Raw genomic sequence first — 25,876 nt, 5'->3', positions numbered from 1 at the left:
TGCAGCGCGGATTGTGACCTACTGTTCGTGTGATTTGTGACCCAGGCATTAGCTGTGACCTACTGTTCGCGTGATCTGTGACCTATGCATCATCTGTGACCTACTGCTCGTGTGATCTGTGACCCATGCTTTGTGTGACTAGTATACAAAAAACTGTGACTAATGTGACCTGTACTGTAACATACCCTTTAGAACTATTACTTTTGTGTAGTGACTTACCGAACTAGTCAACGACACCTCCCTGGATACAAGTTCGTACCACCATGTCTTGTTTCCCACCAAGTACTGACCGATGGAAAAAGGTGGATGGATGACATCATCTTTATCATTGAACTTCTTCCTGCAAACGAGAAGAACGGATCATTATTTGGAACATTATGAAAATAGGACAACAATTTTGTACTTGTTATGCGGTTTGTATCCTTTTTGAAACCAATTTTGAAAGTCAGCAACATCTGCATCTTGTACATTCTGATTGTAGTGTTCAAAGACCACTACATTTCCTGAAGATTTCATTTGTTTCATTTTGTCGGCAACATAAGGGGACTGAAGGGCCTTAGCTGGCTTTGGAGCCCTCTTCACCGGCAATCCAGAACTTGGTGCAGCCTCAGGTAAGTGCTGCGTAATAAAATGTGTTCTTTAATATGTGACATGCATTAATCAACAAAAATACATAAATTTTTTGATACCTCTTGCTGAAAACATTCCGTGTCCTTCAAAACATCGGCTATGACCGATTCAACTTGCCTGTCAACTTCCTTTGATGTTTTTGCAACAATCTGGCTTGGTTGTGTGAATCCAAGACCGAGATCAAAAGATGGAGGTTCAATAGAACATGGGAATCCAACTGCACACACAGAGTCAACCTTCGCCTTGCCTTTCGAATCAACACTTCGTTCGACTTTTGCAGCCTGAAAATCAGAACAAAAATGCATTTGATGAGAAGTGTATATCAAACTGTTTGTGGTAAACAGACAAGTAAGAGGCAGTCACATTTGGGGTACTGACTTCGTATGTTGGTCCAGATCCTACAACAATTTCTGGTCCTGCATTCTCTCTGAATTTTTCATAATTTCTTCCATTGAAGTCGATATCAATGTAGTCACAGAATCAGACATACACTGCATGTGTGCTTTGATGTCCAACATGTCAGTACGAATTTCACCTTGCATACGAACTAGCAGATTCAGTTTCCTTTGCTGATCAGACTTTAAAGAAGACACCTATGACTGCATTGACTTGAACTGTTTGCTTAGCAACCGATTCTCAGACTTTAGATCAGATATCTGCCCTTTGAAATAATTCTTCAATTCGTCGACCACCTGCATCACATGAATACCTATAATCAGTAAAATTATGATGATGAAATATGACATTGATCTGTGATCAGCAGTGACATGTGTATTGGTATGTGACCCAATCACCGAAACCTGTGACCTGAATATGTGACCTGAATTTTTATGTGACCAAATGGACTTGTGATATGATAGATGAAATTGGAAGAGCTTACATCTTTTGACGGCATATCCTCTGAATCAGTGGTGTCATCTGACTTAAACTTCCCAGTTGGAGAATCTTCATGGGTTGATGTCCCTTTCCAACTGGGTGGTGCGTCAACAAAGTCATCATCATCAATGGGGAGATCAGAGTGTCCCAATCGTCCATCAGTTATCAAAAGCATGGGAGTAGATTGTTTCATTCCTGGATTACTTGGTTTTGTACTAGTCCCAACACGATGATCTGATCAGTGTATGCTACCACCCTTTCTCTTCTCCCCATGTGACCGATTGGGTAGGATAGGTTTCTCATACTGCACCTGACTCATGTATGACATTGCCAATTCAGCTGGTGGGGGGTCCAGGTCACATATTTCCAACTGCCATTCATATCACAACAAAAAGTGTAATGTCAACAACAAAAAATTATGTATGAACAAACATATATAGTTTTGCACATCTCACATATTCAATTTGTTTGCATTAATTGTGATATAACAAGGGCAAATGGCGTCGTGAAAATGTCTGTGACCTAGTATGAAATGATCTGTGACTTCGAGAATGCAATTTGTGACTTGACGAAAATATATTTGTGACCTAAGAAATATGATCTGCAACATGAGAAAAATGTGCCAGTTTAATATTTTGAAACCAGAACTACTGCATCGGTGGTCACTTACGTCGGGATTGGAGAAGCATTCAGGTCCCTCAAACTTCGCAGCCGAAGGGTGATCATCAGCCGTCTAGTTCATTATCCTGGGTACACTCTGGAAATCCTTCTCGTAGTGTATCCATCGAGACTGGGTATTGTCTCGTAAATCCACACTTGAAAGGCTACAAGCAAGTCTCTGAGTCTGTAATGTGTTGATTTCTTACTCAACCCCTCCCTCAATGAATTTACTAGTTTGTCAAACAGCGACTTACCCCATGGAAACACATTCATCGCACTAAAATCTTCAACTAGTATAAATAAGAAGTGCTCCACAGCCTTCTTATAGTCTCTTGGATGTAGATAAGATGTTATGAAATACAATGCACCTAGCATGGCAACATCCTCATCCGGAATGTCAGTAAAACCAAAAAATGAGTCCTTGATATTTTCATGAGTAACATTTTTCAACGTTGAAAAATACAAAATTTTCAATCGTGATGGAGTCTTCTCCATCCTACTTGTGTCATCATCGCCGACGTATCTCAAACCAGTCACCAAACAAAATTCTGAAATTGAGAACCGCACGAATCTTCCAACTATGTTGAACCACAACTCACTCTCATTAGGTTGTTGCACTTGTCTCAGAAGAAAATAGTGTATCAGCTGCGATTGGATAACAATTTCCTCGCATTGCAGGAAGTGAGCGAAACACGTATTCTGAAGGATTCGACGTTGAGCTTCATTGAGATTGTTTTTGAAGTTCGACACCACACCTTTGACGGGGGTAATTGTAATTTTACTTGGAAACCAACTCTTCTCGGGTATAATGTATCTCCAGACCTGCAACAACGATCACAATAAAACTCATCATTTTGGTCATAGGTGAAAATCCAGGTAGTCACAAACATCAACATATAGGTCACCGATCCCCTCCAGCAAAAAAGAAATCAACAACACCCATACAGAACGACACAATAGTGTTCCATAATTCACAAATGAACAACCACTTTTGACAAAAACATTAAAAACCCTTACTACAATCAGGCATTTCGATTACAAATTCAACACAACATACATCACAAATTCAAAAATACTTCATCAATACACATTACCTATCGATTAAAATGAAGATAGGTATACTCGAAATAAGTGAACAATTGAAAAATATCAAAAACCACCTTCTTCGACGACTGTTTTCCGACCGAACTTCTGGATTTTTGTCTTTTAGAGGATGATTCCTTCTGCACTTCATCCAACTTCCTTTTAACTCTTCTTCCTGACTCGTGGATTCCAGTTTTCTCCCCACGTTTCCCACTGCTTGAACGAGTCATCGTTGAAGTTTTAGAATACTTCGGGTAAACTGTGAACACTGCTTTGGGAAGGAATGTAAAAATTATGTGACCGACAGTGAAAGAAGTTGATCGGGGAATCGCCGGAGAACGACAGTGATGAACGACCGATTGGATGAACACGGTTTAATCGAAAAATGGGATACGTGAGGGACGTGCTTATGGAAATGACGGTTTTATGGAAAGGACGTGTTTAAAGAAAATACAGTTTCTAAATTTTTGAATTACGTGATTTTAGGTAGAGATAGCTATTAAATAATTTTAAATTAATTAGAAAATCAAAAAAAAAATCTGATTACAGAAATGTGAAACTTCCACTCTTATTTAGGAAATATGAATTTATAAACTATGGATTTGTGTAATTACCACTTAAATCAATTTATCTTTTATATCTGCAATGTTAATTTTGTGTTTGTTATTTATTCTTCCTTTTGTTGTAAAAAATTACATCAAACAAATTATAATAAAGTTTTGCTTTTACAAATTACAATAATGTTAATTTTATCTTTGTTTTCTAAATAAAGTTCTATTTTACGTTATATAATAAAGTTTTGCATATTGATTATACGAGTAATCTAGACACTATATATGGCAACAATTCATAGTTCTATACCATATTCTTAAGTCTTAACCTTTTTTAGTTATTTATTTCCTTGACAATCGATAAATCTTTACTAGTTCATCCCAATTCCAACCCCAACCCCAAATTCATTAATTACTTTAAGTTGTGACAGCCCTAATTGAAGGGTATCACAAACCTTCTTAAAAGAATGGCTTGTACAAACTACTACTTTCAAGGATAAGTCTTAATTTATATAAAATATGTACATAGGGGTATTCACACTCCTCACATGGGGTTGGGCCTACCTCGCTCGGGTCTCACCCCATGCGAGGGGTGAGGACATCCCTATGTACCCAAATTATGTATACCAAGTACAATTCTTCTTTTAAAGGTAAGGTCCAAATTCTTCTTGTACTGTACATTGTCGTGTATAGAACCTGTTACAAAACAATGAATTGATGTTTTTTTGACTTGATAATATCACCACTTACGTTGACTCCGCATAATCTCGTATGGGTAGTTTTAAAAAGAATGAACCACCCGAAATTCTCTCTCTCTCTAAACCATCGATATTCAATGTCCATGAGAGGAACATGAAGAAATCCTGAACAGAGCAAGTTATTAACTCAAGCTCATTCCTACAAAGTCGGCGACACGGTAACGTCTTTCCCTTATTTCTTCAAAATTTGAATTTGATGGTATACACTGATTGGTGGCTATGGTAGTTTGTGAATACCTACTTCTTCAAAATCAGTAATGTCTTTCTCTTATTTCTTGAAAATTGTCAAGAGCAAACTTAATGTAAATTTCGGCCAATTGATTTGTTGGGTTTCTGGTCTGTATTGATCGGTGTGGTTCTTAAGAAGCCAGGGACAATGGGAAATACTACAGGGTTTTAGAAAAGGGGTAAAGAAAGTTGTAATGATTCGACAATAGGTAGAAAACTTCAGTTTTAATTGGTATTCAATTTGTCATTCACTTGTTGTAGAAAACTAGTACCGATTGGGTTCATTTTTGTGGTTGCATTAGAATTGTTTGATGGTAGGAATTTGTCATTGTTGTAGACAGTGAGGACACCTATTGTCGGATTGCCTGAAAAATAAAAGATTCCCAAAATATGGTGTTAAGTTGGTGCTTAACATCTTGGCCCAATGATGCAGCCCACTTGGTGAGAATGTGACCCGGTTGCTTTTAAATTGGACAAAGTCGTGTTTCTTGCTAAATGCGTTTTAAAATGGATGGCTTGGATGATGCCATGTCGTGTCTCTGTGATCATTGGATGCATTATGACTATACATATGCTATGACCCCTCATTTTCTGAGACACAAGAGTTCTAGGGTTTGCTCATCTTCTTCATTTTTGGGTTTCTCTCAAATGGAAAACCTCTAGTTTTCTTGTAAATGTGGTCTAGATATTCTTGATGAAATCTAGTGTAGGATATGTTGATGAGAGATAATTTTTGTTCTTATTAAGCAGTTATTCGTGGTTACTTGGTGTAATCATTTAAGATTGGTTCTTCGAGGGAAAAATTAGTTCGAGTGTGAGATTGTTGTGATTCTTGATATTGTAACCCTTGTATTGATACTTCGTTGGCTTCTTAGAGTAGATTGGAGTGATAATCACTTCGGTGGATACTCAACGTGGTGACTAGCCCATTCTTGGGTAAACATCCGAGCCTACGGACAAAAAATCCCCGTGTTCTTTTATTTTTGTTCTTTGTTTGGTCATCTGGAACAAAAATAACTACATTTGGTGAAGGCTTTGTGCATTTCGTCCGGATAATAAAATTCCTTGCATTTTAAAGGTCAATCAAGTGTCAATTAATCACAAAGATTACGGTTTATTATCATATTGATATATGTGTGTTGTATTTTAGGTAATAATTACAATTTACCTAAAATTGTATCATATTACCATATACATACGATTCATCTATATAATGCATTGTATCCTGAATAGGGAAAATCATTCAGCTAAACTTTGGCACGGTTTCAGAGCCATACCTATAGAAGAAATTGCATAATTTTCTTCTACCATTCAATTGCTCTTCACCTTTAGGGTCGACAATTTGGTTCTACAACTTTTTGGTAGCATCTTGCAAATTTTCAGGCCGATAGGTCTCTAGTCGAAATCACTACTTTAGCATGATTCAACTGTGGTTGATTGGAGAGGCTCTCCGGCATCTTTGTGGATGGTTTTCTACACGTGATTGCGTGACTCTCAGCGTCTCTTTGGTGGTGATGCTGTTTCTTTTTCGGTATCTCTCTAGCGTGTAATCAACAGATTTCCAGCATTGTATGTATGGGCTTGACATGATTTTGGGCATTTCTTGGCTGGTTGATGCGAAGTGTGTGGACTCGCGAGTCTGGAGTATCCGAGCGTCTCTAGAGTTCATAGCTTTGGTGGTTTGGGCCTCACGTGTGGATTGTGTGTTTTTTAACATGTGGGCCATGTGTTTTCCTTTGAAGAGTATTGTTTGGAGTAGGCCTGCATTTTTTGTGGGTTGATTTTGGGTGGCAATTAATTTGGGTTGCAATCTAATTCCTTATGTGGCTTGGTTTTGTTTAATTTTCTATATTACAAAGACATGTCAGTAGATGCCGTTTGTGTTGAGTTTACGAGGAAAAAAATATTCAATATGGGAATTTCAATTCAAGATGTTCTTAAAAGAAATGGGATTTTGTGGCTCATATTGATGGGTCTTCTAAAGCTCCTAAAGATACTAAAGATTTCAGTGCATGAAAAACAAACGATGCTCATATTATTTCTTGGATTTTGGATCCATGGAGCCCATATGGTGAATAATTTACGTTCTTTCACTATGGCTAAGGAGATATGAGAATACTTGAAGCGGATTTATTATTAAGGTAATAATGTACGACGATTTCAGTTGGAGTTAGAAATCGCTAACTACACTCAAGGTAATCTTACTATTGAGCAATACTATTATGGTTTTCTGAACTTATGGTGCGAGTATTTCGAAATAATTCATGCTAAGGTCCCTGTGACGGCTTTATCAGCATTATGAAAAGTTCAAGATGTTAGCAAGAGGGATTAGTTTCTTATGAAATTACGACTCGAATTTGAAGTGGTTCAAGAGGGTTTATTGAATTGTGATCTGGTTCCCCCTTTGGATGTGTTTGAGTGAACTTTTGCTTGAGGGACAACAATTGGCTACCCAAACTACTATTGAAACTGATTTTTCCTCATCTAATATGGCCACCTTACCCAAGGACGAGACACGGGTAAACTACAATGTTTTCGCTGTCAAGGATATGGGTATCTTGCTTGTAATTATCCTTAGAAAGTCTTCAATTATTGTAAATAACTAGGGCATATCATCAATGATTGTCCCACACGACCTCCACATCGACAAGCTAATGTATTTTAAGCCATTGCACAAGGTGCGAATCTGACACTTTCACAAGCCAGCACCAATCAACATGTTCTTACCTTGGAAATGGTCCAACAGATGATTGTTTTTGCCTTCTTTGCTTTGGGCTTATAAGGTAGGCGTCAAATTGCTTCTTTCTCCTCGGTTTGTTGATTCGGGAGCATCAAATCATATGGCAAGTAGTTTCGATTTTTTGCATCACATTCAATGATATACTAGCACACAACTAGACTTGGGCAAAAAAATCGAAAAATCAACTAAACCAATCAAGCTAAATCGACTTAGGTTGGTTCGTGTTGGTTCTTTTAAACAAAATCATGATGGGACGATTTGGTCATGGTTTGAAGTCTCAAACTGTTGGTTAACCGAACAGATCCAATCTACTTATGTGTTCTCCTTTTTTTTTTTTATTAACTTAAGAAAAATAAAAATCAAAAGATAAATTCTAATCTCATAACTATATCTCGATTCCCTCCAATCTATGATGATGTCGGTAACTAAAGACACTAGAAACTTTCTTTTACAAGCTTATTATAATACTTAATATATTTTTTTCATATTCAGACAGTCAAACTACATAATACAAAAAAACCAATAAAAATTTTAAGTTTTTTGTTGATCTGTCTCTATAACCTGATTTTATTTGTTAATCAGTAGTTTTTATAATATAAAATTATTTGGTTATTTTCGTTCTTGTAATTTAAGTGCGCCTAAAACTTGGATAATTTCTTTTAAAAAAATATATTTTGGACTAAAAGTACAAATTGAACTTTTGGTTGGGTTTGATTTGGTTTGATTTAAGAGTTAAAGTGGGTTGGTTTGAGTTGAAATTTGCCCAAACCTACTGTTTTGGGTTGGAGTCGAAATTGACCCAAATCAAATCGTGCCCAGGCTTACAATCAACACATTCAGAATGCTAATGGTAGTACTCTTCTTATAATTGCTATTGGTGATGTTGGGCCTTCTTTTGATAATATTTATGTATCTCCAAGCTTATCTACAAACTTGATTTCGATTGGTTAATTAGTTGATAATAACTGTGATATGTGTTTCTCTCGTGTCGGTTGTCCTGAGGATTAGGGATTGGGGAAAGTAATTGCGAAGGGGCCTAAAGTTGAAAGATTGTTCCCACTATAGTTTACTATTCCTTTTGCTGTCTTTAGCTTGCATTAGTGATATATTTAAACATGAAGTTTGACATAAACGATTGGGTCATCCTAATACTTTAATTTCATCTCATTTGTTGAAGTGTGTTTTTTTGGGTAATAAAGGCAAGTTTTAATTTTCCAATTTGTCTATCAATTATGATACTCGTAAACTTGGAAAAAGTAAGACTCTTCCATTTCCAACTCAAGTTGTGCTGATAAATGCTTTGAGATTATTTATAGTGATGTTTGAGTCGTGGCACCTGTAATTTCGCATGCTCGTTATAAATACTTTGTGACGTTTATTGATGATTTCAGTTGTTACACTTGAATATATTTTCTACACTCTAAAGGTAAGGTCGGTACCATTCTTCAAACTTTTATAGCTTATATTGAGACACAATTCTCCTCCAGTATTCGAATATTGAGGATTGACAATGGTGGGGAATATATGTCTCATCAGTGTCAATCCTTTTTACAAAAAAGGGTATTCTCTCTCAGCGTTCTTACGCATGTATCCCTTAGCAAAATGGAGTGGCAAACAGAAATAATCCTCGCCTATTGGATGTTTGTCAGAGTTTTGCTTTTAGAATCTTTGATTCAACCTGAATGTTTGGTGGAAGCCCTTTTCATAGCTATATATCTGATTAATTGACTTCTTGCCTAGCATTTGAATTTTGACTCATCTTATTTCGCATGTATGATACATGTTGCACACTTTTCGTTGTGTTTGTTTTGTCCATTTACCTTCTCATGAACGTCATAAGCTTGGTGCTTAATCTTTTCGGTATGCTTTCATGGGTTACAACATTGCTTAGAAAGGTTCCGTTTGTTATGATGGTGTTGCTAATAATTTTCATATCTCTTGTGATGTGATTTATTTTAGAATTAATACTACTTCTAATAATACATTGTTTAGTCTCCTGATTTGGTTCTGCTTATTAGCTTTGAAAATGACTGTGGTTTTGTAGATCGTTTTGAACCAGGTATGGTATATCAGAGACGACGAGCCCACAGATCGATTATCTCTTTTGGTTCTCGATCTTGATCCCATCCCAGACTCTGCTATTCTTTGGTGATCCACTTGCGTTACTAATCCTCCTAATAAATATTTCTTTTTCTACAACCTTATCTCATTTCACAGTTCCTACTTCTTATTCTTAGGTTGTTACTCAACCCTGTTGGGAGATAGCTATGTAGGAGGAATTTCAAGCTCTTTAGAAGAATCACACATTGAATATTGATGCTTTTCGATTGTCCAACATCAATTTGAGGAGGAATGTCAATGAGATTGAGATCGAGATCGAGATCATGGAGATTTCGATAATCACAAAGATTGCGATTTATTACAATATTTATATGTGTGTGTTGTACTTTAGGTAGTAATTACAGTTTACCTAAAATTCGATCACATTACCATGTACATATAATTCATCTATATAACGCAATGTATCTTGAATAGGAAAAATCATTCAGCCAAACTTTGGCATCAAGTGGTGTTTCTATATGAAGTAAATCAAGATTTACTTGTTTGAGGACATCTAAGTCTAATGATCCAGTCGTTGATTTGTTATGTATAGCCAAAAAATTTGCTCAAATATCCCTGGAATATGACGTTTAGATTTTCCTCAACATAACTATTCGCGAGGGGAAACGAGATTTGGAAGACAACGAGAAAGGAAAGGAATGTGTAAATTAGATGTAATATGAAGTTCAAAGTAAGGAGATGGTGATAATTGTCTTTTATTTATTTATTTTTTGTATTTGGATGTAATTGTCTCTATGCAGGCGTTTTAGTGTACATCTTTAGCAGCTTCTGCAAACAAAGTTTTCACATTCTAAGATTCTTATTGATTTGGAAAATAGTGCTGGAATACTCAATCGAAAAAGCAACAGAGAAGATCCTATTGAGCTGTAAGAAATGGAACGAGTATAATAACTACATTGCCTATTTTTGTTAGTGAATCATAGGACTGGGAGAAATTGAAATTTAAACAAAATTGACAATCAAATAACAAAGATGCAAAATAGACAGTGTCCTTTTGAAGTTATAGACTATACAAACAAATAACAAGAGCTTAGTATCTAATAAAACATATAATTGACCATCCTAACCAATTACGGACACTTAACCAATTGCGCACACACTGATTCACTTGAACTATTCATTGCCATCTTCATAAAACTGATTCAACTACTTAGCCAAGTGCATCAACTAAGATTAAAAAAGTACTTCACACACAAAAATAAAGTCATCACCCATGACAAAAACAGCAAAATGTCCCCCAAGAAAACCCAGCAGATTCACATCCACCAACTTGCCTCAAAATGATTGCAGACTAAGCATGTACACAAATGTTCCAAAATCATCAGTTTCACAACCAAATTTCAGAACTGGACACACTCTCTTGTGGCCAGACAGGGCCGGAGCCAGGACTTAATGCTACGGGGGGCAATTTTTTTTTGAAAATTTATATATAATAAGAAAAATTCATGATATATGAAAAATTCCACTTAATATTCTTTATCTATACTAATGTTTTGTTTTGTTGGACAATTGCCAGTTGGAAGAAAATTAATAAATTACTTACCCTAAATCCCTAACCTAAGTCGGTAGAGTCGCAGGCGGTGAGACGACGTTCAATGGTGAAAAGATTTAACGATTTTGTTTTTGGGAACTATTTCAAATGAGAATAGGGGATTATACGTGAAGGCGTGAATAAGAATAGAAAGACTAAATGGGACGATGGGTATTATCCATTGATACAAATAAGTGGGCCTAAAATTATATAAATAAGTGGCCTAAAGATTAAAACAAAAAACATTCGAGGTGGGCTAGCCCATTGAAATTAATTGTTGTTAGGCTAATGTGGGCTAATAGATTACAATTAGAACAATTTATTTATTTATTTGGACATGGGCAATAGTGGGTTGCAGCTACATCCCACCATTAAATCCGCCTATGTGGCCAGACATCTTGAGGAATTTGAGAAGGAAAATTGTTCGTCGTTTGAACTTCCTATGAATTAAAATGGTAAGTTTGATTACAAACATTCTAAGGTGAAAATTACTGTAAAGTAGAGATCCAGAAACATGTTCATGAACACCATCAATATCTATTGGAGGAGCAGCAATAAAGGCAATAATAAATACAGTAGTTGAATTCCATAAAGAACTTGAACTCGAGTCTTGCAGATATTGGATCTACTTTTATTTTCTCTCTTTCCTTTATTTTTTAGAGCTATTCGGTAAGAAAAAATGAAATCTTTTTTAGTCCCTTTCATGGATTCAGAGTCGAGACCCTTCGCTTTGAGACTTGGATCCTTCACCAGTTGAATTCATAAGATAAATAATTCAACTACCTCAACATTTAACGGGGATGAAACTGTCTTTCTGCGTTTTGCACACCTTCGAATTTGTTGAGTTCATGGTCTCCTGTATGGAGATTCAATAGAAACTAATTAGTTTAAAAAGAATGAAGGTTGAAGTTAAAACAGATGTTCCATTTCCAAATAATTTCATACCTTATGACAACTTTTAGATTTCTTCGAACTAAATTGAAGTTAGACAGTTCCCTATTTTCGAAATTTTTGCAAACATTTAATTGGAGAAAATGAAAGATCAGACCTAGCTTAAGTTTTGCATAAAAATTTTACCCTCCGCACTAAATTTAACTCTTGAGGCCCCTACCCTCAAAGTCGAAAAAGAAAAAATCAATTAACTAAAAACTGTTGAAAGTAGTGTAAACTTTACCAAGGAATTTTAGAAATGAGAAGTTCCAAAATTATCAAAAAGCTTTAGAAGTATAAAGATGATAAATATACGACTTAATCAAAATGCAACTTGGTTAATCAAAAAGTTTTTTTATTGTATAGAAGAATTTTACGTGGTAAAGGAATAGCTTGTCATTGGCCGAGAGCTACTAAAAGAGTTACTTAATTATTTTGAACTCTTCTTCTATCAAAGGACGTGGAAGTTACTTAATCTTTTTAAACTCTTCTTCCATTAAAGGAGGTTGAAAAAAGTTACTTATCTTGAACTCTTCTTAGTTTTTCTATAAATAGATGCATTGGTATGTATTTTGAACTATTGGGTAGAAGAGATGTATTGGTATTATTTTGTCGAATGTGTTTTGTTCTACTTCCATTTGGTCTGCTTCAAGATTGGATATAATGGTTTTAGGTTTAACTGCAAATGACGGGAGAAAAGAGTTTGGGTTCACGCCCGTGTTGGCGTCGGCATCGAAGTTGCCGGCGTCGTCAAATGTGGGTTTAGGGGTGATTGCAAATGACGAGAGAAAATGGGCAGGGTTCAAACAAAATAAATTTCCTTTTCTTTTTCTAATTGTGTCAATATTTTGACCTTTCAATTTCAAAGGCTTGCCACCTCAGCTGCCCGTAACTCATTCTGTCGAGAATTATGTACATTTAACACTAAACTTTTCAAAAGTCAAAAGGAGTTTTTGAAATCCAAAAATTATTTTTGGACCTATTTGACTAATTTTATGAAAATGCTTTTAGTAGTTAAATAAGCTTTTAGAGAAAGTCGATCCAAAGTACCTTCCTCTAAAAATATATTTGGAATAGTAAATACTTTTAAAAATTAATTTTCAAAGAAAATTTGAAATAGCTTTCTTCAAAATTTGGAATAAAAGCAAAAACTAAAATCATATCGAAAGGACTAAATCCATTGAATCATCCACCTTTCGCTAAAGTCTACTTTATCTTTTTCAAGAATCCAAACGGATAGTACAAAAAATGTCTAAACAATTGGGGAAAGGATTAAAAAAGAGCATTTGCACGCGGTTTGAAGGGTCCTCTTACACACGCTTTCTACAGTGTTCTCATTGAGATCTCTGACCATTAGATAAAATAATAAATAGCTTAGTTAAATGAGTCATCTTGTTATTTGTGCAAATTCAGCCTGTTATCCCATTAAGAAATTGTAAGTTGCTTTCAAGATTATCAATATATAGATCTAGGAGAAATAACAAATTACATCCCTATTAGAAGCCCTTTTAGTTTCTTGAAAGTTTTGTTGAAAATTCTTCACAAATGAGCAGTGAAAACAATGGAATTTTGGCGAGGAAGACTTTATCGCTTGCTGATTCCTCAAAAAGTGCAACCAAAGATGAGATCATTGGGGTGGATCTTGATGCTGATTTGATGGAGATCAAGAAACGGAACTTGATCCAATCTCTATAGTTGGAATGGAAGGACTCGGTAAGACACTTTATGTTAGAAAAATTTACGATCATGGATGGTATATGAAATACTACGTGACGTGACGATACTGAACAATCATTTAAAAATGATGTGGAAGTAGAATTTTGCTAACTAGTAAATAGGAAAATATTCTTAAAGGGAAGGAGACGTCTTATTATAATGGATGATGTGTGGGATATGGAGGTCTCTTATCGTACGAATGATATATGATAAGAATTTGTTAGCTAAGAGCCTAAGAAACGTGGAATCGTACGAATGATATATGATAAGAATCTTGTTGACTAAGAGCCTGGGATAAGTGGAAGGAGGTATCTTGTTGTGATGGATGATGTTTTGAATATTCGATCTAGAGCAATATGAAATATTGATACAAGTAAGATTGAGTAAAATTTTGTTAACTAGTAGACTAAAAGCATCACTAAACGAAAGGAGATATCCCATTGTAATGGATGATGTATGGGACAATATGAAATAGATATAAATAATATGGAAGTAGAATCTTGTTAACTAGTAGTCTAGAGAACCTCGCTATTTATGCTAGCTGCTGTTGTTATCTTCATCATGTGAACTTTCTAAATAAGCATGAAAGATGGAATTTATCTTGTGAAGAAGTGTTTGAAAAACTTGATGTCCTTCTGAGATGGAGAAATTCATGAAATAGATTGTCAAACATCGTAAAGAACCCATATCAAAGGCCTGCAAACCACAACATTATGTTGCAGGTTCCCTTGGAAATATATGACGATTTTTGGTTCGATGCCCGATCTTGAAGGTGTCAAATTCTTGTATCAATTTAATTGTATGATTGTAGGGATTCGCTTGTAGCTTCGGCTCAACAAATACTGAAGGAACAAGCTTTCATAACTTGTTCTGTAGTTCTGCACTCCAATGTAGTTCTATTACAATTTAGCTTTGCATTTTGTTTCTCATTTCTTTATTTTGTTACAATCAATGATAATTAATTTATTCTTCCTAATTTTGAATGTGCTCGATCCACTTTGGCTGGAAGTTAGGTTCGTAAAAGCAAGGGAGAAGTATAAAAAACCAAAGAAATCCTGAGACAAAAATACGTGCATTGAAATTTGTGGTGACAATCTTCTAATATTTTATTAGGCTTGCCTGCTAACCCATCTCTTAGAAGAAAAAAGAAACAAGTTGAAAATCCATCTATTTTTTTATACTCATTTAGCCCCAAAAAATTGAGATGAAGGGTTGTTCTTGGTTCACAACTATGTAATGATTCATGTCCTTTTATTTATGTCTATTTTCATAAATTAGCAAAATATCTAAAAATTTGGTGTTAAAAATGAATTTTATTGGTGACAATATCACCATTGTATTTGAATGAAAATCATCATGGAACCGAATTTGTTAATTAATGAAATATTAAAGATAAATATATGACAAAAATGTAGAGATATAAGAGCTATAAATACAAAGACTAAAGACATATATTGCAATTAAAAAGTAATGTAAGAAAAGAAGTGGAATATAATCGTTAAATGGGACGCCATGTTTTTCTAAGAAAAGAAGTGGAATATAATCGTTAAATGGGACGCCATGTTTTTCTTTTGATGCACAACTTTTTAATTACAGACAAAAAAACTTTAAAATGGTCCCCTAAGTGGCCTTTCAAGATTCTGCAAAATTGTACAGATTCGAAAAACACTTCCAAATGGTGCTCACGGATGAAAATTTGACGCCCAAATGAAAGTTCTGCACATTTGTGTAAATCCTTCTTTTTTATTCTATTTTCTAATTGGTTTAAGATTTTCTCTTCTAATTGAGTTGCATTATTTTATTTCATTTCAAAACAACTGGACTTTGAGTCGTAAAGTAGGATATAGATACCCATCATTGTTTGAAACATTCTCAAAAAACTCTGCAACATTAAACATCTTGGAAATTTTTATATGCTCAGGAAGATCAAGAACATATGCAATGTCATTGATCTTTTGTATAATCTTGAATGGCCAATATCTAAGTATGTCCAATACTTTTTTCCAAATGTAAGTAGAAATATTGCTTGTTCTGATATTATGAAATTATTTCAAACAATGACACAAAATTTAAAATTAGAATCTTGTAGCTTTAATTGAATTATTTCTTTTATGTCCGAATGTTGGTCTGGATTAACCATAATGATTATGCTTGTGTTAGCGCACATTTTATCAATAATACTTGACTATTGTATTAAAAGAATAATTGCTTTTCATTTATTTGAAAATTCACATAATGTTCCAAATTTGTATGAGAATTTATTACAAATTTTCAATGAATTTGACGTTTTACATAAATCATCTAACATTAGTTTTAATAATTCTAAATCTAATACTGCACATATTGAGATTTTAATTAGATCTCTTCAACCCCAATTTAGTCCTAAATTATTTCATATGCGAGGTGTTTGACATATACTTTGTTAGTTATGCAACATGGTTTGAAATTAATAACAACACAAAATTCCAAAATAAGAGAGATTATTAACTATATTACTTATTCAAATTCTTGCAACAAGAATTTGGAAAAATTTTGAAAAAATTGGACCGAGAAAAAGAAAATGTGTTGATGACATTCCATATACATATAATTCAACGTTTTTTATGCTAAAGTCGGGTAATCAGTATTCAAATGCTATTACTGTTTACGTTAATTTGAAGTAAACCCAATTTCATGTTGAAGATTAAGATTCGAAAAATACATTTACTGTTATGAAATTACCTTCAATCTTTACGTGTAGGCGTAATAAGCTCTTGCCCTATTTTTTATATTCTTTTAGTTATTCACAGACCAATAATTAAATAAAATAATACAATGTTGAAAGTATAAGATTTGTAAGTCTATTAGCTTAGTGCATGCAATTAAATAAGTTAACAACCAACTAATCATAATTGATTTGTAGTAACTTCATATATACTTTTCGAGTTTCCAACAAAAAACAGGTTTTGAAAATAATATAATTACTTGATAATTCCTACAAATAGACAATTTAGATTGCACCATAGTCTAACAATTATTTGACTACAATTCAATCTCTTCTTCATCTAACTCATGTTCCATGTCATTTAAGACAAAATCATTTTTCTCGAGCTCTCTAATTTCAGCTTAACATTCTAGTATCTCATCTAATATGTAAGACATCATTCTTCACCTCACCATCATCACAACTTTCAACAATCCAAGATTGTGCATTAGCATCACTTGCTAGTAGAATTGTCGATGTGCCATTCTCCTCCTGTTGTGCATAACGTTGCATTAAATATGACAAAAAACTCGATTGTTGATCCTTGTGGTATCTATTATATTCATTTTCTTGGTGTGAGCTACATAAAAGAAGTTACAAAACTCTAGTACACTATAAATTATTGAACTACAATCAACATAATAACTAATATGGTACAACGTAATTATTACTTGCCCCTTAAAGAGAAGGCAAGAGAATAAAGAAATTCGGGGAGAAAGTATTAATTTATTGCATAATAGAAGTGTAAATATGAAATGCATAACATCCCATTTATACAGGGTTGAAATAACCCATTCTAAGGGAAGAGAATAAAGAAATTTGGGGAGAAAGTATTAATTTGTTGCATAATAGAAGTGTAAATATGAAATGCATAAGATCCCATTTATGCAGGGTTCAAATAACCCATTCTAATTAGGAAACATCTGAAAACATTCTAGAAAATCTAATAGTAAACGTATTCTAATTAGGGTTCAAATAACCCAATTTCATGTGTTCGGTCCTTTACAAGCTCTGTTGCAACTTCTAATGGTAATTTTTCATTTTATTTCGTGATAGATAAGAAACATCATGGTGCTATAATTATAACACCAGTATGAGTGCTACACTTGCTACACTTGCTGAATTAGAAAGATATTATCAATTTGATCGCTACAATTTGTTTTCGGAGGTTGAAGTATTAAATTTGGATATCTTAAGATAGTGAAAAACAAATGAAAGATCTTATTCAATGATATCGAAAATAATGTGAGATCTACTAACATTTTTTGATATCAACAGTGTCTTCCATTTTTCGTTTAGTACAGGTGGTAGAGTATTGGATGAAAGAAGGTCAAGGATCAAGAAAGATATTTTAGAAGGTTGTGTTTGCTTTGTCCATTTACCTCCTCATGAACGTCATAAGCTTGGTACTCAATTCGTACAATGTGCTTTCATGGTTTACAGCATTGTTCAGAAAGGCTTCGTTTGTTATCATGGTATTCTATTCTTTTTCATATCTCTCGCGATGTGGTTTTTTTGAGAATTAGTACTACTCCCAAGATGTTTAGTCTCCTAATTTGGCACTGGTTATTAGCTTTGAGAATGACTATGGTTCTGTAGATCGTTTTGAACCAGATATGTTATATCAAGGACGACGGTCCCAAACTGACTGTTCTTTTTGGTTCTCGATCCCGATCATATCCCCAGACTTTGCTATTCTTTGGTGATCCATTCGCGTTACTCATCCTCCTAATCGGTATGGTTTCTCTGCAACCTTATCTCATTTCAAAGTCCCTACTTCTTATTCTCAAGCTACTATTCAACCCTATTGGGAGATAGTTATGCAGGAGGAATTTCAAGCTCTTCAGGAGAATCACACATAAGATATTGTTCCTTGCTCTCTTGGTATTCAATCTATTGGGTACAGATAGGTCTGTTTTGTTAAGCTCCAGACTAATGGATCACTGGAGCCTCATAAAGCTTAGTTGGTGGCTCTTGGGAATCATCAAGAATATGGTGTGGATTCTGAGGAGACCTTTGTCCTTGTTGCCAAAATGATGACAGTTCAAACTGGTTATAGCTGCTTCCAAGGAATGGTCTTCATGATAAATGGATGTTAATAATGCTCTTACATAGTGAACTTGAAAGAAGATATTTATATGACACCTCATGCAAGTCTCTTTTCGTTGCCATTTTCCAATGTGTGTAAACTAAAGCATTTGTTTTATGGGTTGAAGTAGGCTCTTTTTTTAACAAATTTTGTTCTACTCATTTGGGTTACTCATTTACCTAGGGCAAATATGATTTGTCTCTCTTTATCTCTACCACCAAATCAGGCACTGTGCTTCTTTTCGTCTATATTGATGATATTGTTATTACCGGGACTAACTTCGGATTGAATCTCAACTTCAAAACCAACTAAAGGATTCCTTCCTTATGAAGGATTTGGGCCCTTTGCAGTATTTATTGGGTCTTGAAAGTTCAGTCGGAACTTATCTGCATTAGCACAAGTATTTGGAAGAGTTGATTACTTTAGTTGGACTTTGAGATGATCGTTCGGTTGATACTCCTTTAGAGGTGACTGTGAAGTACCGTAAGGAGGAAGGTGATCTCCTTCCTGATCCCTTTCTAAATCGCTAGTTAGTGGGCAGTTCAAGTTATCTCACTATTACTCGATCTAATATCTTTTTTTGCCATACAAATAGGTCTGTCAGTTTATGCATGTTCCATGACATCTTCATCTGATTGTGGTTTGTGGCATTATACAATAGTTATTGGGAACACCCAATAGGGGTCTATTCTTTCCTACAAATTCTTCTCTTGAGTTGATAGGATATAGTGATACGGATTGGGCTGAATGAGAGGACACTCATCGCTCGATTACAGGTTGATGCATGTTTCTTGGGGTGCATTAATTTCCTGGAGAAGCAAGAAACATGATCGTGTCTCTAAATCTTCCACTGAATCTGAGTATCGTTGTATGTCTTTTGCATGTTCTAAGATTGTTTTGCTACGGGCCTTCTAGCGGAGCTTAGTTGTCTTCAGTTTAAGCTTGTTCTACTTTATACTGATAATACTAGTGCCATTCAAATTACTGTTAATCCTGTATTTCATGAGCGTACTAAACACATTGATGTGGATTGTCATTCTATTCGTAAGGCTTATGATAGTCAGATTATTTCTCTTCCACATATAACCATTGAAGTTTAGATTTTTGATGTGTTTACTAAGACAATGACTCGACAGCATCATCAATTCCTTGTCAGCAAATTGATGCTTTTTGATCATCCAACATCAATTTGAGAGGGGATGTCAATGAGATTGACATTAAGACCATGGAGATTTCGAGAATCACAAAGATTATGATTTATTACCATATTTATATATGTCTGTGTTGTATTTTAGGTACTAATTACATTTTATCTAAAATTCTATCATATTGGTATGTATGATTAATCTATATAATGTGATGTATCTCGAATGGGAAAAATCATTTAGCCAAATTTTGACATCAAGTGGTGCTTCCATATGAAGTGAATCAAGGTGTATTTGCTTGAGGACATCTAAGTCTAAAGATCCAATTTACGATTTGTTGCGTATTTCCAAAAAATTTGCTCAAATATCCATGGAATAGAACAATTGAATTTTCCACAACAAAACTATTTGCAAAGGGAAACGAGATTCGGAAGACAACAAGAAAGGAAAGGAATGTATCAATTAGATGAAATATGAAGTTCAATGTAAATGGATGGTGATAGTTGTCTTTTTTTGTGTTTGGATGTTTTAGTGTACATATTTAGCAGCTTGGTTTCTGCAAACAAAATTTTCACATTCTAAGATTCCTATTGATCCGGAAAATAGTGCTGGAATACTCAATAGAACAAGCAACAGAGAAGATCCTATTGAGCTGTAAGAAATGGCACAAGTATAATAACCACACCGCCTATTTTTGTTAGTGAATCATAAGACTGGGAGAAATTGGTATTTAAACAGAAGTGATAATCAAATAACAAAGGTGCAAAATACGAATTGTCTTTGTAAAGTTATAGACTATTCAAACAAATGACAAGAGCTTAGCATCTAATATCAAATATAATTGGCACACCTAACCAAATACGGACACTTAACCAAATGCGCACACACTGATTCACTTGAAATATTCATTGCCATCTTCATAAAACTGATTCATCTACTTAACCAAGTGCATCAACTAAGATTGATAAAGTACTTCACACACCAAAATAAAGTTATCACCCGTGACAAAAACAGCAAAATATTCCCAGGAAAACCGAGCAGATTCACATCCACCAAGCTGCCTCAAAATGATTGCAGAATAAGCATATACACAAATGTTCCAAAATAATCAGCTTCACAACCAAATTTCAGAACCGATCAAGCTCTCCTGTGGTCAGACATCTTGAGGAATTTGAGAAAAAAATTGTTTGTCGTTAGAACTTTCTAAGAATAACAATGTTATGTTTGAGTACAAACATTCTAAGGTGAAAATCATTGTAAAGTAGAGATCTAGAAATAGGTTCATGAATACCATCAATATTTACTGGAGAAGCAGCAATGAAGGCAATAATGAATACAGAAGTTGTGATCAATAAAGAACTTGAATCCAAATCTGTAGACGTTGTACTTCTACTCTTTCTCTTTCCTTTTTTTTTTTTTTTTTTAGAGCTATCAGGTTAGAAAAATGAAATCTTGTTTAGTCTCTTTCATGGATTCAGAGTTGAGACCCTTCGCTTTGAGACTTGGATCCTTCGCCAGTTGAATTCACAAGATAAATAATTCAACTACCTCAACATTGAACGGGGACGAAACTTTGTCTTTCTGCCCTTTGCACATCTTCAAATTTGTTGAGTTCATGGTTAGCTGTATGGAGATTCAATAGAAACTGATTAGTTTAAAAAGAATGAAGATTGAAGTTAAAACACATGTTCCATTTCCAAATAATTTCATACCTCATGACAACTTTTAGATTTTTTCGAACTACATTGATGTTAGATAGTTCCCTATTTTCGAGATTTCTATAAACATTCAATTGGTAAAAATGAAAGATCAGACCAAGCTTAAGTTTTGTATAAAAATTTGACCCTCCATACTAAATTTTACTCTTAAGACCCCCACCTTCAAAATCGAAAAAGAAAAATCAATTGCCCCCTGGGGCACAGCTGAGTTGGTGGAACAATTGTATTGGTGGGCTCACAAACCTAGTGTGGAGGGTTCGATTCCTGGAAGGCAGCATCTTGGAAGGGGAATTTATCTCGAAGGCAAGGTGCTGGAAGGCAGTGGAGAGACTCTCTTAGGAGAAGGAGTAAAAGCCATGTAGGAACCTGGGAGCCAACAAGGGCACATCCTGCGATTAACTTCCTCAAGCTAATGAGGGGCCAGAGGCTTGAGGTCCAGGATTTAGTCTGGCGAAGCTGGGACACCTGGGTATCCAAAAAAAAATAAAAAAATCAATTAACTTAAAATTGTTGAAAGTAGTGTAAACTTGACCAAGGAATTTTATAAATAAGAAGTTCCAAAACTATCAAGAAGCTTTAGAAGTATGAAGATGATGAATATACGACTTAGCCAAAATGCAACTTGGTTAAGCAAAAGTTTTTTATTTTATAGAAGAATTTTACATGGTAAAGGAATAGCTTGCCATTGGCCGAGAGCTGTTAAAAGAGTTATAATTATTTTGAACTCTTCTTCTATCAAAGGAGGTGGAGGTTACTTAATCTTTTTGAACTCTTCTTCTATTAAAGGAGATTAAACAAAGTTACTTGATCATCTTCTTCTTAGTTTTTCTATAAATAAATGTATTGGTATGTATTTTGAACTATTGGGTAGAAGAGAAAATTCGATGTTTTATAAAAGAGTTTTTGAGAGAAAATTGTTCTATCGTATGAGTTATATATTTTGAGATTAATGAAAGTTTGTTTGTTTAAGTGAAAAAGTGATATTTCATCACAACGTCTACCCAACAAAAACTCATGCTTCCTTCATCAAGATTAAGAAGATTAAATATTACTCATGTTTTCACCGAAGTCAAAGTTGTTGGCATCGATATTGCCGGCTTCATTGTCAAAAATATTCTCGAATGTGTTTTGTTCTACTTCCATTTGGTTTGCTTCAAGATTGTATATAGTGGGTTTAGGTCAACTGCAAATGACAGAAGAAAAGAGTTAGGGTTCACGCCCGTGTTGACGTAGGCATCGAAGTTGTCGTCATCGTCGAATGTGGGTTTACGGGTGATTGCAAATAATGAGAGAAAAGGGGTAGGGTTCAAACAAAATAAATTCCTTTCCTTCTTCTATAAGTTTTCAATTTCAAAGGTTTGCCACATCAACTGTTTGTAACCCTGACCCATTTGTTGGAGAATTATGTACGTGTAACACTAAAATTTTGAAAAGTCAAAAGGAGTTTTTGAGGCCCAAAAATTACTTTTGGACCTGTTTGGTTTTATGTAGGGCCGGTCCTGGGTAGAAGCCAATGAGTCCTGTACCTCAGGCCCAAGACCATTAGGGGCCTAATTTTGAACCCCACCCCCATTTTTTTATTTTTTTATTTTTTTAAACAAGTGAACAGGCCCAAAACAAGGTGAGGCGGCCCAAAACTAATTATCCAACACCCTTAAATCACAATCCAACTTATATATCCAAATCCAATTACCAAAATCTGAAATTAGATTCATACGATCAGGGCTTCTCCTCGTCTAAGACTTAAGTGTCTGTACTCGTCTCCAGTCTCCGCCCTTCTGTCGTCGGCGCTTCATTATCATACGTCGATCGAACCGCCGAAGACTCGAAGTAGTCGAACACTCGAACTTTGATTCTTCGAAGTTTGCAAACGCCAGAAGCACCTGGCTGCCTGCTGCCCTAGTGCCCTGCTCCGCTGCCGGCTGCTCATTCAGTGACTTCAGTCGTTTGTCTGTAAGTGGAAACTGTGACATGTATAATGTATTATTCAACACTCTTTGTTAGTTTGTCTTTATCACTAGCCTATGCAATATTAAACAAAAACAATTATTGAAATTTTCGATAAATATTTTGTAAACTTTAGTAATTTTATAGCTCTTTTGATAAAGAATATGTTATATGTGCATCCAACGACCAATCCCATTGCTACTATGTTGAATAGGAAGAGAATCTTGTTATAAAATTATAAATCTGCGAAAAAAAAGTTTAAGTGGAATGGGGAAGATTCGTGTCTTGACTCTGAATTTATTGGGAATATCACCTAATTTGTTATTCTATGAAGTGAAAGAGCAAAAAATAAGATCAATTTTCATTTTCATGTTTTGGATAAGTGCTACTGTGCTAGGATTCATGTCTTGACTCCAAATTCATTGAAAGTAGGTTTAAGTTTGTAGTGATTGAAAGAGCAAAAATGGCATCAAAGTACAATTGTATGAATTGGATGGAGCGGTAAAAGAAGAATTATAGCCTACTCTAGATTTACTAAATGTAGTGTTTTGTTTAGTTGAATGAAGTGAAATAGCAAAACTAGCATCAAATTTCAGGAGTGCCCTAGATGGATTCACATGCCGACTCCAAATTTTGATAAAATTAAGGATAAGAATAACCTTTGATTCATAGGTTGCATATACCATGATTGAAGATGGTCAGAAAACCTAAGCAAGATCACATTCTTCTTCTGATAATTCTAGCCAATTATTTTTATGAATTTTTGCTTGATCGCCTATTTTAACTAAACTGAAGTGTTATAATTCATCATATACTTGTTCTTTCCTTCGTTTTAATCCATTATATACTTGTTATTTCCTTACATGTTTCCTTTTGCTACGTTAGAGCATCGTTGACACAATCCAAAAATTTCTTAAAATTTGATCGGCTTACTCATAGTTCAGAAAATTGGATCATTCTCAAGGGTGTAATTCCACAATCTTTATCAAAATTCCACTTCTCAAGTAAGCAATGACTTGCCTTAACTTGTTATTGAAGAAATTGAAAATGTTTACAGCCTTGTCAGCTTATATAATTGTAGTCTGGTCGGCTTATATGATTGCTTATTGTGGGATGAATAATTGCAAAGGCACACGTAGTAACTATATTGGTAATTGTAATTGTGAGATAACTGAGATATTTTATAATTATTTTTTAGGTTAATCGTTGAACATTAAATATAGACTCATACACTATGCCTTCTAAATATTTGGTTGTTTTAATATTAGTTTTTTAAGTTAACAATTGGTCACATAATACACCACTGAATTTTGTATTTACATTGCTTTCATTGGAAGCCTAATTTACAGATTTCGCCTCAGGGCTCATCAATCACAAGACCGGCCCTGGTTTTATGAAATTGCTTTTAGTAGTGAGATGAGTTTTTAGAGAAAGTTGATCCAATATACTTTCCTCTTAAAGCATATTTGGAATAGTAAATAATTTTAAAATTAATCTTCAAACAAAAATTAAAATAATCTTCTCCAAAATTTCTTATACATGAAATAAAAGTAAAAGCTAAAATCATGTCGAAAGGACCAAATCCCTTGAATCGTCCACCTTTCGCTAAAGTCTACTCTATCTTTTTTGCAAGAATCCAAACGGATAGTACAACAAATGTCTAAGCAATTTGGGGAAGGAATTGAAAAGAGGTTTTGCACGCAGTTTCAAGGGCCCCCTAATACACGTTTTCTACAGTGTTCTCATAGAGATCTCTGACCATTAGATAAAATAATAAATAGCTTAGTTAAATGAGTCATCTTGTTATTTGTGCAAATCCAGCCTGTTATGCCATTAAGAAATTGAAAGTTGCTTTCAAAATTATCAATATATTTGAGATCTAGAAACAACAAATTACATCCATATTTGAAACCCTTTTAGTTTCTTGAAAGTTGAAAATTCTTCTCAAATGAGCAGTGAAAACAATGGAATTTTGGCAAGGAAGACATTATCGCTTGCTGATTCCTCAAAAACTGCGACCAAAGATGAGATCATTGGGGTGGATCTTGATGCTGATTCGATGGAGATCAAGAAACGGAACTTGATCTAATCTCTATAGTTGGAATGGAAGGACTCGGTAAGACACTTTATGTTAGAAAAATTTACGATCATGGATGATATACGAAATACTAGGTGGCGTGACGATACTAAATAATCATTTGAAAATGACGTGGAAGTAGAATTTTGCTAACCAGTATATTAGAAAATATTTTTGAAGGGAATGATATATCTTATTATCATGGATGATGTGTGGGATATGGAGGTCTCCTATCTTACAAATGATATATGATAAGAATTTGTTGACAAAGAGCCTAAGAAACGTGGAATCGTACGAATGATATAGGATAAGAATCTTGTTGACTAAGAGCCT

At 34.6% G+C, this 25,876-nt stretch overlaps 1 long non-coding RNA gene across 1 annotated transcript; it reads left to right on the top strand.

The window, feature by feature from the left end:
• The first annotated feature begins 13,429 nt into the window (after positions 1 to 13,429).
• LOC111405504 lies at positions 13,430 to 14,737 on the top strand. The gene is made up of 2 exons (XR_002704803.1): positions 13,430 to 13,543; positions 13,662 to 14,737. It is a non-coding gene; the product is annotated as an uncharacterized LOC111405504 (long non-coding RNA).
• The last annotated feature ends 11,139 nt before the right edge of the window (positions 14,738 to 25,876 follow it).

Source organism: Olea europaea, chromosome 12, assembly GCF_002742605.1.
Source record: "Olea europaea var. sylvestris chromosome 12, O_europaea_v1, whole genome shotgun sequence".
Lineage (NCBI taxonomy): Eukaryota > Viridiplantae > Streptophyta > Magnoliopsida > Lamiales > Oleaceae > Olea > Olea europaea.
This window is presented reverse-complemented; position numbering and strand designations above follow the sequence as displayed.